The 20,176-nt window shown below is 41.4% G+C and overlaps 1 protein-coding gene across 2 annotated transcripts in view; it reads left to right on the top strand.

Moving 5' to 3' along the window:
* The first annotated feature begins 2,613 nt into the window (after positions 1 to 2,613).
* STK38L (serine/threonine kinase 38 like) overlaps positions 2,614 to 20,176 on the top strand; it is a 73,124-nt gene continuing 55,561 nt past the window's right edge. The window contains exons 1-2 of one of the 2 annotated variants that reach the window (XM_080661461.1): positions 2,621 to 2,712; positions 8,063 to 8,138. The gene's annotated coding sequence lies outside the window, so the exon portion shown is untranslated. Of the gene's footprint in view, positions 2,713 to 8,062; positions 8,139 to 20,176 lie in introns of both variants that reach the window. The other variant, XM_080661460.1, reaches the window with a different exon arrangement.

The following is a 20,176-nucleotide window of genomic DNA, read 5'->3' as shown; positions in this document are numbered from 1 at the left end:
TCTCTCTCTCTCTCTCTCCTTCTTCTTCTTCTTCTTCAAAATCTATTGGCATAACAATGTACATCATAATCTTTTTGTTTTCATAATCACATTAGAGAAAACTTTTATTTTAGTGTTTTACTTTTCATTCTTCAAATATATATACAAATATGTATGCCATATTATGAATATATATATACACACACATACTATTTTCAAGTAATTTTTATACAAAGATCTTACTCTATTGGTAACCTGCTTTAAAAAAACTCCCAAAACTAACAGTGTATTCTGAACATCTGCCCATGTCATTAACCATTTATTTACATATTATTTTCAACACATTACATTGTATGGATTCATGATTTATTATATTAATTCCTATGTTTATACATCTAGATTAGTTCCAACTTTTAAAAAATATATTTTTATTGATTTCAGAGAGGAAGGGAGAGAAAGATAGAAACATCAATGATGAGAAAGAACCATTTATCAGCTGCCTCCAGCATGCTCCCTACTGGGGACTGAACCCACAACCTAGGCATGAGTCCTGACCAGGAATTGAACTGTGACCTTCTGGTCACTCAATCACTGAGCCATGCCGGCTAGGCAAGTCTCTCTAATTTTAATCATATTTTTTTTAAGCTTTAAAAATCTTCAAAAGGACACATGGTTCTAAATTTGTTTCAATTCAGGCACCTTCAACAATCTCCTGTGGGAATGTTTAGAATGGTCTCAATTTAGAAACTGGAGGTCAAAGTCTTAGCCTATCTCATGTTATCCTAATCTGATACTTGGAGTAGTCCATATTACTCTAGCTAAGTATGACACATTTGAAAACGATTTTTTTGTTGAACATTCCATAAACTGTTCTCAATCCTACCCACTGTATTAGTATACGCACACACACGGAGGGAGGTGTACAAGTCTCTGTCAAGCATGTTTGATCACTATTAAGCCTCTTTATGGTTGTATAAGGCAATTGCCATTTGAGCCTCCAAATGATCAGATGATATAGGTGTAACTGATTTCCCCAAGAATACAATACAAAAAGCATAATGTATAGCTACCTAGCTATGTATGAGTGTAAAAAAAAAAAAAGAGAGAAAAGTGATATCATGATTCTTCACTTAGTCTTTTTTTTAAACATATATTTTATTGATTTTTTACAGGGAGGAAGAGAGAGGGATAGATAGAAACATCAATGAGAGAGTAACATCGATCAGCTGCCTCCTGCATACCTCCTACTGGGGATGTGCCCGCAACCAAGATACATGTCCTTGACCAGAATTGAACCTGAGACCCTTCATTCTGCAGGCCAACGCTCTATCCACTGAGCCAAACCAGTTAGGGCTTCATTAAGTCTTTTGCAGGGTCACCTGCTCTTGGTGAAACTAAAGATAATGGTTGGCATCTCTTAATTATATTTTTTGCAAGCACAGGATCAGCTTTTTATATTATCTTAGTAGTCTAAAAGCTAAGGTCTTTTATAAAATCTCCAGTATTCAGATTAAGATAAGTTTGTCAACGATAATTGGGAACTATTCTCTTGTTTTTTCCAATAAGTTTTCTACTAAAATTCCAATGCCTCATCTTCCCAAAGCCATCACTTCTACACCACACTACAGGGAGGTGATTTTCCTCTAGTTCTCTGATCCTAATGAAAAAATAGGTCAGCATTGTCAGTTATTTTAGATTTTCCAAGATAACGCAGGCAAAATTTTCATGTTTGTCACCAAATATTTTGTGGCTTTTCCAAATCTGACCCCCTCTCAGGTCTCTGGAATTGAGCCATGATGAAATAGAAGAGTCAGGGAATCTTGGTGGATCCCATAGCTACTGACTGAAAATGACTTGACCAGCCAATCCATCATGGTTGATCATATTTTCCTCATCTGAGAAATGTACGGATTTGTGGAGATGTATCCCTCAGCCTTTCTCTTCCTTCCTTCCTTCCTTCCTTCCTTCCTTTTTCTTTCTTTCTTTCTCTTTCTTTCTTTCTTTCTTTCTTTCTTTCTTTCTTTCTTTCTTTCTTTCTTTCTTTCTTTCTTTCTCTTCCTTCCTTCCTTCCTTCCTTCCTTCCTTCCTTCCTTCCTTCCTTCCTTCCTTCCTTCCTTCCTTCCTTCCCTCCTTCCCTCCCTCCCTCCCTCCCTCCCTCCCTCCCTCCCTCCCTCCCTCCCTCCCTCTCTCTCTCTCTCTCTCTTTCTCTCTTTTTTCCAGCCCCTATTTCTAACACTCTTTGCATTGCATTGTGCAAATGCATTGTGAAGTCTTGGAAAAAACTCTGACCACATTCAGGACATGTGCCTAATGTGACCACACACTGGGCCACTCTCAAGAGAGACCTGAACCAGCTCTGGGTAGAGAAGAGAGAAATGAAGTGAGGTTGACAGGGAGGCAAGTGCTGACTCTCCAGTCAACCCCTCCGGGGCCAATCAGAAATTCACCCGGAGCAGACGTGTGAGGCTGAAGGCCATCGCTGACGACAGAAGGCTACTTCCGGCTGTGGTGCGTGTGACGTCAGGGCCGAGTGGCAACAGCCTTGCCACCTAGAAGCCGAGGAGGGAGAGCTCGCGAGAGTTGAGGGAGGCCGCTTCGAGATTTTGGCGCGGCCGCCAGGCCCACCTCCCGGGGGCGGGGCGAGGGCGGAGCTGGCAGGAGGGAGCGGACGGGCGCGGGGCCGGCTGAGGTCCGTGCGGAGGCTGAGCCGGCCGCTGGCGCGACCGGAGACAGGTGAGTGCGCGGATGCCGGGGCTGCGAGGGGGGCCGGGCCGCCGCACCTGCCCTCACTCTGCGCGCAGAAGGGAGAGATCTTGTGTGTCTTAGGGTGTCCAGGGAAAGCCGGGTTAATTTCGGGGCTGGTAATGTCTCTGGTGAAGCTCTAGTGACGGCCTTGGCCCTCTTGATCCCCGGGGTGATACCGGCCCCGTGTGTCCGGAGAGGCAGCCTCGAGCCTGGGAAGGCATCTTTGTCCTTCCCGGCTCCTCTCCCCCTTCCACTCCTCGGCCCTCGAGCCCCCGGCTCCCGGTCCTGCCTGGGCTTCGTAAACAATAACAACCGTGGTGGATCCTCTCCGGCTACCCCCCGCTCGCCCGTCCGGTGCCCTCCAGCCGGTGTCACCGAGAGGAGGGGTTCTAGGCGCGGCCCCTACGTCGTGGGGGCTGTTTGGGTACCATTCCTAAAAACTGATGCGTCAGATTGCTAAACATGCCTCAGACCCGGCAAAGTCGCCCCGCTCCCAGGAGCACGGAGCGCGCGCGGCCGGGCTCAGAAGCCGTCCCCACCGCTGGCCCCGCAGACCCTCCTTTCCACATCATTTTCTCCCTTTTTGCACCTTTCCCGTCGCGGACAGACGAGGGGTTGTTTAGTATGCGAATCAAAACGGTTATCCCCGATCGAGTAGGAGACGTTTCACCTTTAGAAAGTTGTCAGGTTGACAGCCAAAGAGCAAACTTTATTTTCCCCAAACCAGGAGCCTCCCGTTTACTGCTGCTACTTTTGTGGATCGCTTTTCGGGGTGTAGTTCAGAGGAGAGATATAAAAAGAAATGGGGCGGGGGGTGTTGAGCTGGTGGTGCTGCTGGAAGTCGTGGTGGCTTGACCAAAAGTGTGATTCTGTTCTTCACGAGATAAAATGCAGAACCAACGCTCTTGTCTATTTCACGTAACTTTTGATAAGTTTTGGGAGAAGGCAATTGCTCAGGAAAGTCCTTAGTATTAGCTTTATGACGGCTAAAATCCGAGGAAACAACGTGATTTTAATGTATGACTCCTGGTTGTAAGATGCGGATTGGCCAGGGAGACCTTGTCCTTCGGCGGTTGGGGTGGATGGAGGCTTAAACTTGCCAGGTCTCCCTACCTTAAAGGCAGGGTCTGTGATTTAAAGCCAGTGAAGGTCTTTGAAAGTTCATTGTCTCAATCATATATGTATGTGTATGTAAGACACTGGAAACCTCTTTGTGTTTGATTTGCTTTTCTTTATATACCTCAGGATACATAAAACAATTAAGTTTATTTTACTCTCTACCCAGTAGCTGAGAGGTATTGTATGTGAATTAGCCAGTCTTGTTACTATTTGAGGGGAGGGAAGTTAGTTTAAAATATTATTAAATTATGATGACATTTGTCATTGTATAGGTTCAAAGTACTTTCATGTGAAAAATTCTGATCTGAAAAGGAGTACAATGAATAAAAAATGTTTGGTTTGATCTGTCTTAGCTTTGCACTTTCCATTCTTCTTATTAAGATGGCCGATAATGTTTCCCCTTGGTTGGGATGTGTTTAGAATGAGAAACAAATAGGGTGTACTTTTGGTATTCCTTTGAAAAGCACTGCCACCGCGGAATGAAAAAATTAGAAAAACTATGTTAAGTGGGTGCAATTATTCTTTAGCCTTTTGTTTTTGCATTTGTTTTAAAGTTGAGAATCAAATTAAAAGAATCAAGACTAGGAATATTTGTGCAGGTAAATAGGTGTCCTCAGCAGTTTTTATGCGGAAAAATTAATTTCAAAAGGAAAAATCGAACTTTGTTGAAATTGGTAACAAAGCACTGGGTTCAGTTCTGCCATTTGTTTTCAGAAAAGTTCTCTTCTCTCTAAGTAAGAGCAACACTTCATTGTGTTACCAAAGTTGGATACTTGAAGGTGCTTTCTCAGGTAATCCTAGATAAATTGAAGGCGTGTGTGTGTGTGTGTGTGTGTGTGTGTGTGTGTGTGGTAAATGGCACATTGTTAAGAGGGAAAAGGGAGCAGAAATCAAAGCCAGAAAGATGTACATCTTGATGTCAAGTTTAAATCATTTTATTTTACATATATAGTGTAGGGTGAATCAAGCAAGCATATTGTCATCCAGCATCCCATGATTACATTCAAATCAGCAGATGGGCAAGTTATGATTAGGTTAGACATGACATATGCAGAAATTATGCTACTGTATTTTTATATTAAAAGCATTATGGGCTTTTTGAATGAGATAATGAAAGTAAGCTTTTAAAGCATAAGAAAATTTTAAAAATAAATTAATTTTAAAAGATATTCTTGACCAGTAGTTTAAAAATATTAAGTGAATCCTTCTTGCCTCCTTTCCCCCTCCTCCCAAGTTTTTGTTTAAGTCTTAAGAGAATATTTATCAAAGTATGATTAATATTTAAGTTCACTGGTTACATAAAGCTCCTGTCTCCAGGTAAAGGTTTGCTGATTAGCAGGGTATTATTATTCAGAACCTTTAGAAAGAGAAATGAAGGACAACAATGAGCAATATTTGCTGCCCATTGTACTCAGATGTGGTCTCTATCTTCAAGGAGATATACTCTAATTGGAGGGAATTTTACCCAAATAACTATGAAACACAATGCATATTGTGGAGAAGTCAAGGAGGGAGGTATTAAATTCCACTAGGCCAGTTAAGGAAGGCTCTGAGTAGGGCAAGGCATTTGTGTAGATGATTGGATGATTAAGTCATATGATAATCATAATAAGCAAACACTTTAGGTAATGCTACTTGCTGATAAACCCTTACATGAAGTGATTTACCTGGGTTTAAGCCATACAACAACAATATGGAGTAGATATTTGTATTATTCCCATTTTGCAGATGGGGTAACGAGGTACCAAGGTCAGATAACTAGAAAATGGTAGAACAAGGATTACAACCCAGGCATTCCAGCTTATACCTGTACTAGAGGCCCAGTGCATGAAATTCACACACGTGTAGGGTCCCTAGGCCTGGCCAGCAATCAGGGCTGATCCGGGCCTTCCTTTGCCCTGCTGCTGGCTGCCAGCTGCTGGCTGTGGCCTTCCTTTGTTCCGCACCACCCCCTGGTGGTCAATGCACGTTATAGCAAGCAGTCGAACTCCTGGGAGTTTGGTCTTTCGAACTCCCCGGGGGACAACTTGCATATTAGCCTTTGATTATATAGGATCCCTGTGCTTATTCACTCTCCTTGTTTTCTCTCCCATTCTTGATGATCTTTCTAAGGTCTCTAGTTTCAAATAATTGATTTGGGAAAATATTTTTTTCTGGCACCTAAATTTAGGGCTCCATTTTCTAGACAGAGCTCCAAAATAATGTAAACCCAGTAAATAAATTGTTTTTGGCATGTTAGATATTTAATCAATTTTTGGAAGTTGCTCTTTGTGCAATTTAAAGTTAACCATTGAGTGGGACTTCTGATAAATTTGACTTCGTACCTAGTAGCATACCTATAAGGATTTAGAAATAAGAAGTTATAACTATATTAACTCCTTTGCCTAATGGAATTTCTGAATCATATAATTTGTCTTGTAGTTTTTAAAAATCACTTGGCACTGGGTATTTTTTTTGGATTAAATTGTGAAGTTGGAATTTAATGATCGAATGCCAGTCTAACCCTTTTGGTTTTTATTTCCACAAATTGCTAAACTTATAATGCCTGAATCAGGATTTTGAATAGAGTGTTTTACATGTATAAAATGAGAGACATTCAATCACTGATACTTTATTTTAAGGAAACTTTGAAAGCTTTTTTGGGATTGTGAAACAAAAGGTGCTATAGAAATACACTGTGCCTAGCATAGGCCTACTCAGTAAATACTGCTTTGTTGAATGAATAGTCCAATTGATTTTACTTATGAAATTTCAGGAATAGTTCACATTTGTTATTGGTTATCTAAGTATTGGCATCACAATAAACTCAAGTGGATTTAAAGATTAGGAAACAAAATATAGCTAGGCAGTGGTAAAGGTACTGCCTGTCCTTCCCTATCCAGCAAGATGCAGACCCTTCAACTCCTTTGTCAGTGCCCTGAGTGACTCAGTTTTAAGTAGAACTCCAGAGGCACAGTCTCTGTGAACGAATATAATAACTGCTCTCTCTTGTCTGAATGGGGTAGTTCTAGTAAACTCCCACAGCAGGATAATTTATGGTTGATGAGCTCAAAACCTACTGGGAAAAGTAGCAGAACTAAAGTCAGGATATAAAGTCCATATATTTATGTTACTATTATAAGGTAAAAGTGGCCAAACAAAATTTTTAAAAAGATTGTTTTATAAACAGTTTAAATTAATAGGTGATAGTATATTATTTTCATTTACCAACCCCCGATTGACAAAATTATCAGTATCTAAGCTGGTAATTTCATGGAGATGTTTATAAGTCAACTGTAGTTTGTTATAACAAAGTTATGTTCCTGTAAGTACAAGTTTGGTTTTGAACAGTTATTCTTAGTAAAAAGCAAACAAACACACCAGACATACTCTCACCTTTTCACTGATAGAAATTTTGGGGGCATCCTTTCCCATAACAGACTAGTTTTGTCTACATTGAAAATCCATCGAGACAGGTAGCCCCCCTCGTAGATAGTCTCTGCACAAATTTTAAGGAAGACCTTAGCAATTACATGTCATGTAGTGAACCTGACTATTCACACTGGTGTTGTGTAAATTCAAAAGGGCCTCAAACTTTGGCAATTTGTCTGTAGCTTATGATAGTAGCACCTGTATTATGCTCAGCTTTTAAATTCTTAAATAAGCTCCTTGCTATCCCCTGAATTAACATTGACCAGTTGACAACCCGAAATGATGTTGATTCTCTGGCCACACATGCAGAAGGTTTTCTGTTTTCCTTGTCTTTTGCTGAATCTTATTGATTCCACCGTTATGGATTTTTCGTGTTACAGTATATAAGACTCTGATCTCATATGCACAGGCAGTATCCACTGTTTTCTTACCTTTTACAATTATTTGCTCTCTCTACCTCTGATTCAGGAGAGGATTCTTTTCTTCCTAATTTTGGAACACTTTTACTGCTTTTCAGTTACTTAATATGATGGAGTTAATAATGTTTAATACCTCAAAATCAGCCACAAATACAACAATGTGCCCGGAATAAAGGACAAGATGGCAGAAACTTAAGTGGCTGTGCATGATAGTTAATACGATCTATTTTTTGCAAGCAAGTTGTCATCCTTTGCTGTGGGGCCTAGCTTTCATTCTGTGAAAACTTAGAAAATTGAAAGTATGGCAACAAAGAAGCTTCTGTATACATCAATAAGCAAATTTTAAAGTTTTTATTTTGATTTTTTGGTCCTGTTCTCCTTCCATACAGTCATTGCTATTCTGCTTTTATGACTTGGAGATATTGGCTTCGGTTCTCTAGATTCTTCAGCAATCCTGGAGACACAGTAAGTAATTTGCACATTTATATGAAAATGCGTTGTGTAATCTATGTTTCTCAAACTTTGTCTCCCTACAGTAATATATAAACTTAGATCTCTGTATATCAGCTTCCATTCTGACATGTTCTTGGCACCTTTTTCTTCTTGAATGTCATCAGTTAGGGTATGGGTATAATATTAATTTAATCAGTAACAGTAACCATTTACTTATCACTTACTATGTAGCAGACATAGTGCTAAGTACTTTATATAAATATAAATATTATCTCATTTAATCCCCACTTACAAATGAGGAAACTGGAGTCTAGTGAGGTGAAGTGACCAGGGTCACATAGGTAGATAGTAAGTGGAAGAGTTAGAAATTGATCCCTAAGACCCAGGTTTGATTTCTCTTGTACATCCCCCCCCCCCCCGCCCCCCAGCTTTCCCGCTTCTTCCTTCCTTTTTTAGGAGTTATTTACAGTTTTGCATGTCAAACATAAGTTCTCTTGGAAAAAATATACATAAATAATTCAGCTCTATTCAGATTTCCTATCGGGGGGACTTGCTCTTAGGGAGAGCTTCTTGTAATAATAATACTGGTATCACCTTACATTTGTATTATGCTATATAGTTTTATAAAGCATTTTTATATATCTTACTTAATTCTAATAGCAAACTTAAACTCAGGTCTGTAGATTAAAAGTTGCTACAGGCAGCTTGCTAAGGACTCCATAAAATTAGTGTATGAAACACAGTTTTTGCCCACAGCAATTTTAATGCTGAAATAAATGATATAATCAGATGTTCTGATTTCATTCAAGTCAATTAGGAGCAGATAAATATCATTATGACATAGCATTTTCTTAAAAGGTGTTTTTAATTTTGAGCTTTGTTTTTGGCCAAAATTGAGAAGTAGAAATTTTAGTGCTGCGTTTTAAATCATGAAATGTTAGAAGTCTTTAATTCTTGTGATTCAGTGAATGATAGTTGAGTTGCTATCTACCTCATTCTGCACATAACTGTTGCATTTAACTAAAACAATTATGGGGAAAGAATGGGGTAGAGGTAGGACAGACATAATTTCAAAAGTGAAATTAAAGAATTGGGGATCCTAATAAGGAGAGGTATCTTATGGTAGCACTGTTGCAGGAAATTGGGTGTAGACTTTAAAGAATGGATAAAAGCTTTAAGTATTCCCCTCTGGAAAGTTGTGTTATTTGAGAGGTCAAAGATCTTATTTAATGATCCACTTTTGAAGTATTTTCTTGTCTCAATGAATTTGATTTTTACTAAGCTGTGGGCATTTTTACTTAGTTAAGCATTTGCTCATTGACTTGCCCCCATTATGGAAACACCACACCATGTTTGCCCTTCATAATTTTTCTGTATTTGTCACAGAGGCTGGCTGCCTGGCTTGTAGAACTAGGGAGTTGCCTTTTGTTGTGTTTTTATAATAGAGGTCCATTTCGTTTGGATACATCTTTCAAATCTGGTTGAGGATATTCCCCATATGTCCACTATTATCTAGCCAAACAGAATAGACTTTTTCTATTTTAGTGGCTAAAATGGAAAAATTTCAGTCTTGAATTGCATATATTTGGCCCATTGGTATTCTTAATAGTAGCAAATCCTAAAGGAATCACAAACTCATAATGTTTTAGTGAGGTTAGCTATCATAATTCAACATTTATCAGCTGTTTGCATGGCACTGTATTAGGTGCCATGGCAAAATAGAGACATGTAAAATATATTGCCCTTCCATTTAGAAAGATTTCATCCAGTAAGAGACATAACATGGGCATAAACTCAAATAGAAAGTGGTAAGGGCACTGTGGGAGCAGAGGAAGGAGAGATTGCTTCTGGCTGGAGAGATTAGGAAGGCTTCCTATATAAAATGAAATATGGATTGACCATTTAAAGTAAAGGACATGCCAGGCCAAGGAATTAGCATGAGTTGGATATTTTCTATAACACCTGATAAATTATTTACTTATTTACTTACTTATTTACTTCTCTCTGTGTCTATTGGATTTGAGCCCATTGAGCTTAGAGAACAGGTGTTTTTCAGCTTTTCATTCTCTACATCATCAACTGCTCAACCTGGTACATTTAATTAAAGTTGTAATTTGGTAAGATTACAGTGGCAGGAATGAATGTGGAATGGATTTCAGGGAAGAGGGCCCAGAAATTGGAAGACCAATGAAGAGATTGATTTAAATAATCTAGGAGAGTCTGGCCAGTGGCTCAATTGATTGGAGCATTGTCCTGTACACCAGAGGGTTGCGGGTTCCGTCCCCAGTCAGGGCACATACTGGGTGGAACCGATCAATGTTTCTCACACTGATGTTTCTCTCTTCCTTCCTCTCTCTAAAATCAATAATAGCATGTCCTTGAAAAAAAAAGAAATTATTAAAAAATAATAATCTAGGAGATAGATAATGAAGTTCTAAATTAGGTTGGGTTGGAAGAAAGAGACTCGGATGGATGTGTGTTGAGACCTATGGGATGACCGATAAGGTACGTCCTGTGTACCAGGAGATGCAGTGATGGAAAGACGCGGTGCTCCCACAGAGCTATACTCACAGGTATAGAAGTAATTGCACTAGCACCCTGCTGCTGTAGTGAAGGAGCAGTGTGCGGAGCACTTAACGGAAAGGAGCACGGGTTTGGGAGAATCAAAGAAGCTTTGCCTGGAGGTGGTAGTGTTAGAGCTTAGACTTGAAGGCTGAGTTGGAGTTTTTTCAGGCCAACAAGCAGCAGGAGGACATTATAGCATAGAGATGTAAAGACTGTTTAGGCAGCCACGAGAACCTGGATTATTTTAGGATTGGGACATGTGGCTGGATAGGATAGATGAACTTGCTTTATAAAATAACTTTTTATTTGCCATTTTTAAAATGCTTATTTTATCCAGCTTTAGAACTCTTGAGTTTTTGTGTTTCTGTTGTTTCTTGCATCCTGTGCTGTGTTTCACCGCCCCCCCTCCCCCCCCGCTATACCTCACCCCTGCCCCAGCCTGCAAGTATACTGCCAGTGATAAATTGTCTCTTGTTTCCTTTCTGTGAAATTAAGCAGAGAAGATAAGGATACCATTAGCCACAGAAATAGAGAAAGAAATCCACAAAAGACCTTTTTTCTGATAGTTGTGTAGAGCAACTAGGGTTGTGTAGGGAGAATGCAGCATCAAACCATAGCGCCAAGAGCATTTGACTGAGAGAGGGGATTGTGGTAGGAACATAATTATGTGCCTTTCCCATAAAGTTTTATGGAACCCTTAAGAATTTCCCAGGACTGTAGTATCTCGTGCTAAAGTTCTTTAATTTTGAGTCTAGCCTTGATTTCTTTCTGTCTTCTCTACTTAACCCTTCCTATATTTTAACAGCTTAACATGACTCCAACTTCAAATGGTGTCAGACATTGTCTCTAGTTTGCCCCCGTCCCACCTTTTTTCGTCCTTCAGAAACTTGCACCTGCAAATCATGATTCTGAACTTTGTATGTATAATCTGTATTAGACTGTTGGAGCTGAAAAGCATTCTAGGTTTTTTCTTCACATACGTTTACTTTCTACAGCCTTTTTTTTTTTTTTTTGTCTTGTGGATTGGGCCACTGAATCAGAATATGGTTAAGTTGTTTTCTAAGGACAACCAAAAAGTTAATTGAAGACTCCAATTAGAATTAGATCCATTGTATTATTTCTAGGCTTGTTGGCAGCTGTGTTAGCTTTAGTGCCATTAGTGGTAATAATAAAAGTTTATGGGCACTACAGGAAGGGAAGTGAAAGACAAGAACAGGAAAAGAAAAAAGAAGGCTTGCAGACTGGCGGGAGAGGCATAGGGTGGGGGCAAGAGAAGTGCATATGGTTAAAAGATGTCAAAGTCCTCTACCACCTGTTTTCAGGTGCCACCAGTGGGACCAATGCCATATTTTAAGATTAAATCAAACTACCAGTAATCCTTTCTAAAAATACACTGGGTGTACTGTTATGCAAAAATTGACAGTTTGTCTTAATAAAATATTTTTGGGTTTAATAAAAAAATGTGTATGTACTTCCTGTGTTTCCCTGTTTTTAGACTTGAGCAGAAAGGGAAATAGAAACCGATACACTGTAAACATTGGTGAAAATTATAGGTACATTTCTGAAATGTTGTAAAACCTTTAAGACTTAAACCATAAATTTTGGATAGTCCTAATTAGGTAGAAGGTGGCAGAAAGGGAAGGGAAGAATAAGTAGGAACCTGTGTTTGGATAAAATTGCATTCTCATACTAACCATATAATGAAATATGTGTTAGATATGAACTCTGTTTTAAATGATACTTGGTGTCCATTTCACCCTGTATTTGGGAAAGGTCAGATAATAAAAGATCAGGTATGTAGAAAGCCCTTTGAAGACTCCAAAGAAATTCATAAATATGGGCACTCCAACTGTGCATACGAAAATATTTCTCATCAGTTGGCAGTTACTATCACTTAAACAATAACAGCATGGCCCCTCTTGAGTTAAACTGAGGCTCATTGAGATTTGGTGACTTATGAATAAGCAGGACTCTCTATTCAGGTCATTTGTTTTAATATGCAGTTCTCTTTGACATTCATTCCAATCAAAGCACTCTTTCAAAAGACCTAGTGCCTGTTCTCCTGGAGGTTGGAAGGTGTTTATACTTAGAGGACACCAAGTATTATTCCCTAGAACTTTGGGAATAATATGGGGCATACCCCCCTGTCATCACTACAGAATTATACCTAAAAGGACTTCATGAGAATGTGCTTAAGAGTCTCCTATGATATCCTTTAGGATGGTGCTCTACCTGCCTAAACCGCTACATGCATGTTAAAGAGAGGCTGGGACTGAAGTTGATAATTTCTTGCTGAATCAATTATCCAATATTGAGTACTTTCTATGAGTTCTGCCTCTTGCTAAATATTGTGGGGGACAGAATAAGGTATGGCTCTTGTCCTCAAGAAGTATGGAATTTAATAGATGACTAACATATATAACAGTAAGTCCACTTACACGAGTGTGGAAGTAAATGCCTAATTGTGAGATTCGTAATAAGTGCTAGACAAATTCTGAAAAGGGAAGCAAATGAGGTTGGGTTAATCAAGAAAAGCTATGTAGAAGAGGAAAATTCATTAAGTTCTTTAAGTATGAATATAGGGGAATGGAAGGACTGTTCTTTTTAAATTCAGATATCCCAAGGCTTGGTGGTAAGATTGATTATGGCATGTCTGTTGGTTGATGAGGGAGGAGACTGGTGTATAACGGAAAATCAAGTTAAGTAGTTAGGGTGGATCCAAATTATGGGGTTTAATAAAAGGCAGGTATAGATTGGAGTGGTAGAAAGAGGAAGGCTTTAGTAGTTTTTGAGCCAATGGGTGACATCTTCCAAGTTCTGCATAAGGAGCTGTGACTTAGAGATGGGAGAGCATGGCATCAGGAAGACCCACGCGAATGCTGGTGCAGTAATGTCACTGACAGTGCGATCGGGGCCTGGACTGACAGTGTGGTGGAAGTAAGAAGGAAGAGTAAGGTGCACTGGGAGAGAGATTTTGACACCATTTATTAATGAACTGGAAATGGGAAAGGGAGAGATGAATTTAGGCTGATTTCCAAGCTTACTGAATGGGAGAAAGGTTATTACCATGGACAGTAATGTGGTTGCTAGAAGGTTTGCAATAGGGAAAAGTTAATGCATTTATTTTTGGACATAATTAAATATGAGTTATGTGAGTAAGGCATTCAGTTGGAATATTCAGCAGACAGCTAGAAATAAGAGACTATGTTGGATGAAAACATAGGGTGTGTTACTCGGTTGTATTGCGCATTCTTGTAGAGTATCCCTTAAAGCAGCTGTCGGCAACTGGTGGTCCACGGACCACTGGTGGTCCGTGAGGTCCAAAAGGTTGGCGACCACTGGTTTAAGGAAACCTTTGGAGCAGCTGTTGCCAACTGGTGGTCTGTGGACCACTGGTGGTCTGTGAGGTCCGAAAGGTTGGGGACCGCTGCCTTAAAGGCCTAGGAAAAGATAAGCTCTCTCTCAGAATTCAAAGGCAGAGGTTCAAGGACTGGTATTGCTGAATAGCTTCTAATACATAAATCTGAAGAGTTCCTGGTATTGTGTTGATTGAAATTACTTTGACAGGTGTTTTTTTCCCCTTTGTGATAAAAGGCAATTAATACTATTTTAGGAATTAGGAAATTAAAGAAGATATAAAGAAAAAGTGATCATTTACAATACTTGGATGACTTTTGGATGTATATAAAGGGATAGGAAATGCATGTATATATGTATGTACTCTGTACACTTTAATAGCCTGCTTTTTTCACTTAACATTGTATCATGACAATTTCCCATCATGAATTACTGCTTAAAAATACTGTTCATAAAGATCTACATTTTTAAATCATTTGGATTTATCATTATTTAATCACAGCTCTATTTTGAACATTTTGATTGCTTCCAGAATTTTTTGCTTTTAATAATATTATAGTAAATTTCTGTGAAATATATACTCTTTAGCTGTTGCTTAGATATGAGCTCTCTGTAATGAGTGATCTCTATATCTCTACCACCTAGAAGAGTGCCCGGACATAGTAGTTGCTTAATTAAAAACAAAACAAAACAAAAAAAATTATGGGCCCTGGCTGGTGTGGCTCACTTGGATGAGTGTCATCCTTTGCACCAAAAGGTTGCTGGTTTGATTCCCAGGCAGAGCACATGCCTGGCTTTCAGGCTCGACCCCCAGTAGGGGATGTGCAGGAGGCAGCTGATCCATGTTTCTCTCTCTCCCTCTTCCTTCCCTTCTCTCTAAAAATCAGTTTAAAAAGTATTTATTTTCAAAACCCCACAAAAATAACAATTTTTCAGTTCTTCTTACTTCCTTAATTTTGATTACAGGCATACCTAGGAATCTTCTGATTATAATTGGGCTATCCATATAAATCTGGCTGTAATTAAAGTATTGGTCATGTGTCCATGAGCAGGCATCCTTTCTTCTGTCACAGTTATATTTTTCATTCTATATTAATAAATTTATATTCTGATATCTGTTGAAGTTTGATTAATTTTTGTTTGCTTCTAAAAGGTGGAGCTACCTTATTGATGCTGATAAAATCAAATTGCTGTAAGGCTTCAGATTGGGCCAGGGTTGTGGTTAATCAGCAAGGTAATGAATATCACTCTGTCAAGAACCCTCTAAAAAAGATAGCATGCTAGCCTTCACCTGGTAGAAATCCATGGCAGTACCACTTTTTCTAATCTGAATCTTTGTGGTACCCTGGATAGACAGATGTTTGACTCTTTTAAAATAATATTTTAACATATTTAAGATACGAACACATTGTGTCTGACAACTTTTTCCTTAAGTGTGTATTTCATTGCCACCCAGAAGTTAGTTTCCAAGAGGATAGTGGTCTAATCATAAGCAGTTTTAAAAATAAATGTGCAGTGTGTATATTTTCTTTCAGAGAGCATTATCATCTTACTTTCCTATGGAAATAAAAGCATATTCTAAAGAATTTTTATTTCAGGTTCACAGATTCATTGTACTTGGAGAAAACGTCAGTAGAAAATTAGAGAATTTCTAATTTTATTAGGGGAAGACTAGTGGGAAAACCTTTTAACTGAAAGATCTGATTTGAAACAGATTTTTGTGATGGAGGCTTCTATTGCTCTGCCTAAATCAAATAAGACCCTCTGTCTATTAGTCTACCATGACCCTGAAAGCTGTAGAAATATTTCTTTATATTCCATCTAGATCTTTTCTGTTGCACTTTATGCCTACACTAGAGGCCCGGTGCATGAAATTCGTGTATGGGGGGGTGGGTGTGTCTCTCAGCCCAGCCTGCACCCTCTCCAATCTGGGACATCCCTCTCACAATCCAGGACTGCTGGCTCCCAACTGCTCGCCTGCTTGCCTGCCTTCCTGCCTTCCTGATTGCCCCTAACTGCTTCTGCCTGCCAGCCTGATCACCCCCTAATCACTCCCTTGCCAGCCTGATTGCCCCTAACTGCCCTCCCCTGCAGGCCTGGTCACCCCTAACTGCCCTCCCCTGCAGGCCTGGTCCCGCCCAACTGCTGTCCCCTGCAGGCTTGATTGCCCCCAACTACCCTCCCTTGCAGGCCTGGTCCCTCCCAACTGCCCTCCCCTGCTGGCCATCTTGTGGCAGCCATCTTGTGTCCACATAGGGGCAGCCATCTTTGACCACATAGGGGCACCCATCTTGTGTGTTGGAGTGATGGTCAATTTGCATATTACTCTTTTATTAGATAGGCTAGAGGCCTGGTGCATGGGTGGGGGCCGGCTTGTTGGCCCTGAAGGGTATCCCGGATCAGGGTGGGGGTTCCCTTAGGGCGTAAGGTGGCCTGGGCGAGGGGCCTGTGGTGGTTTGCAGGCCAGCCATGCCCCCCGGCGACCCAAGTGGAGGCCCTGGTATCTGGGATTTATTTATCTTCTATAATTGAAACTTTGTAGCCTTGAGCAGAGGCCAGGGCAGGCCAGGAAGCTTGGCTTCCTCCATTGCCAGAGAAACCCACGCCTCCTGCTCGCTCCGTGGTCGCAGCCATCTTGGTTGGGTTAATTTGCATACTCCTGATTGGCTGGTGGGCGTGGCTTGTGGGCGTAGCACAGGTACAGTCAATTTGCATTTTGCACTTTTATTAGTGTAGATCATGTTTTGCCCCCAAGGGAATCACAATAAAGCTGTGTCTATGTTCATACAACACATAGAATGACCACTTATTTTATAAAGGGTTCTTTTTGATTGTGGGTCTTGATCTCAACTGTCCAGGGTTTGTCTTGGATAGGTCAGCTACTGAAGACTTAGATATCTGAGTATCTTTTACTGGAGTATCTCTCTCCTGCTCTCACATCAGTCTTGGGTGCAGTGCTTGGTTGAATATGGCCTCTGTGTTATAAAATGTTTCCCAGCTCTGGCTGGTATGGCTCAATTAGTTGAGTGTCATCCCAGGTACTGAGTGGTTTCCAGTTTGATTCCTAGTCAGGGCACATACCTGGGTTGCAAGTTCGATCCCTGGTTGGGGCACAAATGGAAGGCAACCAGTTGATGTCTATCTATCTATCTGCCTATCTATTTACCTACCTATATCTCTCCCTTCCTCTCTCTAAGCATGTCCTCAGGTGAGGATCATATCTAATAAAGATGTAATATGCTAATTGACCATCATGCCCTTACAAAGATGGTGGCACCCACAGCCAATAAGGAGGGAATATGCTAATTGACTGCCACACCCTCAAAGATGGCAGCACCCACAGCCACAAGATGGTGGAGCCCAGTCCCTTCACCCCCGCCAGGGTGGCAGGTGTGTGGCACGGCTGGGCCTGCCGCTCCACAGGCCTGCTTCCAGTGTCCTCCAGTCCCCTCAGCCCCTGAGCCGCCCAGGGCTGGCCTGAGGCGCAGGCAAGCCTCGGATGGCTGGTGCCCAGCCACTCAGGGCCACCCGAGGCTCAGGTAACCTGGGCCAGCCAAGGCTTGCGCTGCGGGCAGTGGCAGCAGCAGAGGTGTGATGGGGGCGTCGCCTTCCCCTGATCGCCAGTTTGCCTCCTGCCCCTGAGGGCTCCTGGACTGTGAGAGAGGGCAGGCTGGGCTGAGGGACCCCCTCCAGTGCATGAATTTTCATGCACCAGGCCTCTAGTTAATAATAAAAAAAAGAAATAGAACTTTACCAATGTCCCAGCAGCTCCCTGTGTGCCCTTCTTCCTCCCAGTGGTAATGACTGTCTTTAATTTTATAGTAAGCATTCTCTTGTTTTATACTAATTTTATCACCTAGGACAGTGGTCGGTAAACTCATTAGTCAACAGAGCCAAATATCAACAGTACAACGATAGAAATTTCTTTTGAGAGCCAAATTTTTTAAACTTCAACTTCTTCTAACACCACTTCTTCAAAATAGACTCGCCCAGGCTGTGGTATTTTGTGGAAGAGCCACACTCAAGAGGCCAAAGAGCCGCATGTGGCTCGCGAGCCACAGTTTGCCGACCACTGACCTAGGAATATATCCCATTGATTCGATGTTATTTTCTAGGTTTGCTTGTTTTGAACTTTATTTCTTTTTAAAATTTTTATTTATTTTTTTTGAATTTATTGGGGTAACACCAGTTAAAGGGAATCATACAGTATGTATTATATACTAGGACTTGCTTTTTTTTCAGCTTTGTTTCTGAGTTTATCCATGTAGTGGTATTTTGTTCTTTTTCACTGCTGTGTAGTTTTCAGTTATATGAATATACCACAGTATATATATTACTAGAGGCCCAGTGCACGAAATTCATGCACGGGGGTCCCTCAGCCCAATCTGCACCCTCTACAATCCAGGAGCTCTCAGGGGATGTCCTACTGATGGCTTAGGCCCTGTCCCATGGTTCTCTGCTCTCTGCGGGGCCTGGGGGTTTCTCTGCAGCCATGGAGATGAAGCCCCCATGCCCTGCTGTCCACTCTCTGCCTGCCGCCACCATGCACCATGCGAAGGAAGCCCCAATGCCCTGCAGTGGGCTCTGTCTGCCAGGCCTGGGGGCTTCGCCGACACCGACACACTAAGGAAGCCCCCATGCCCTGTTGTCCGGGCTCTGTCTGTGAGCCTGGGGGTGTTCCCGATGCCACCTTGCTAAGGAAGCCCCCATGCCCTGTTGTCCGGGCTCTGTCTGTGGGGCCTGGGGGTGTTCCCGATGCCACCTTGCTAAGGAAGCCCCCAAGCCTTGCTGTCTGGGCTCTGTCTGCCATGTCTGGGGACTTCCCCGCCACTGCCGCGCTAAGGAAGCCCCCACACCCTGCTGTCTGGGCTCTGTCTGCTGGGCCTGGGGCTTCTCTGCTGCCGCCATGCCAAGGAAGCCCCCAAGCCCTGCTGTCCGGGCTCTGTCTGCTGGTCGTGGGGCTTTCCCGCTGTCACCATGCCAAGGAAACCCCCAAGCCCTGCTGTCCGGGCTCTGTCTGCTGGTCGTGGGGCTTCCCCGCTGTCGCCATGCCAAGGAAGCCCCCAAGCCCTGCTGTCTGGGCTCTGTCTGCTGGTCGTGGGGCTTCCCCGCTGTCGCCATGCCAAGGAAGCCCCCAAGCCCTGCTGTCCGGGCTCTGTCTGCCATGTCTGGGGGCGGATCCAGCCTCGCCGCTTGGTCCCTTCGAACCCGGGTGGGGCTGACAGGCCCAAACACTGCAGCAGCGGTGGAGCAGGGTGGCTGGATCCGCCCCACTGCTCCGGCAGACAGGCCCGGACACTCCAGCAGCAGGGCTGAAGGGACTGGGTGCCGCCATCTTGTGGCTATGGGGGCTGCCATTTTTGTTGCAGAGTGATGGTTAATTTGCATATTACTCCTTTATTAGATAGGATTCCATTTTTGTTGGTGGTCATTTGTATTGCTTCCTATTTGTTTGTTCGTTTGTTTTGTCTGTAGGAACAATGCTTCAGTGACTTTGTTAAGCACTGCCCCCTATTCCACATGTGCAGGAGTATTCTTATGGTAGATACCTACAGCAGAATTGCTTGGGCATTGAGTATGTGGATGTGCATGTTCAGATTTACTGATTAATATCAAACTGTTGTCCAAAGCAATTGTACAATTTATACCTTCACCAGCAGTGAATAAGAGTTAGCATTGTTCCTCAACAAAACTAGATATTGACAGCTTTTTATGTTTTAACCTATCTAGGTATGTGAAATCATGTCTCATTAGGGTTCTAATTTTAATTTCTCTGAACATCTTTAATTTTGTTTATGGGTGTTTGTGCTTTCTTTGAAATTTCTATTTGGGATTTTTGCTCATTTCAAATTTTGTGGTTTTTTTTATTGATTCATAGAAATTCTTTATGAAGGTAGGACACTTTATGTTGTTTAGAACAGTGCCTAATACATAGTAAGATCCAAATAAACATAGCTGCTAATTCTGTATTACTGTTGTACTGGTATTTAACTCTTTGTTTTTTTTTTTTTTTTGTTTTGTTTTTTTTTTTGTTTTTTTTTTTTAAATATATTTTATTGATATTTTACAGAGAGGAAGGGAGAGGGACAGAGAGTTAGAAACATCGATGAGAGAGAAACATCGATCAG

Source organism: Plecotus auritus (assembly GCF_963455305.1).
Source record: "Plecotus auritus genome assembly, chromosome: 3".
Classification (NCBI taxonomy): domain Eukaryota; kingdom Metazoa; phylum Chordata; class Mammalia; order Chiroptera; family Vespertilionidae; genus Plecotus; species Plecotus auritus.
Note: the sequence above shows the minus strand (reverse complement) of the source record. Positions and strands in the feature narration are given on the sequence as shown.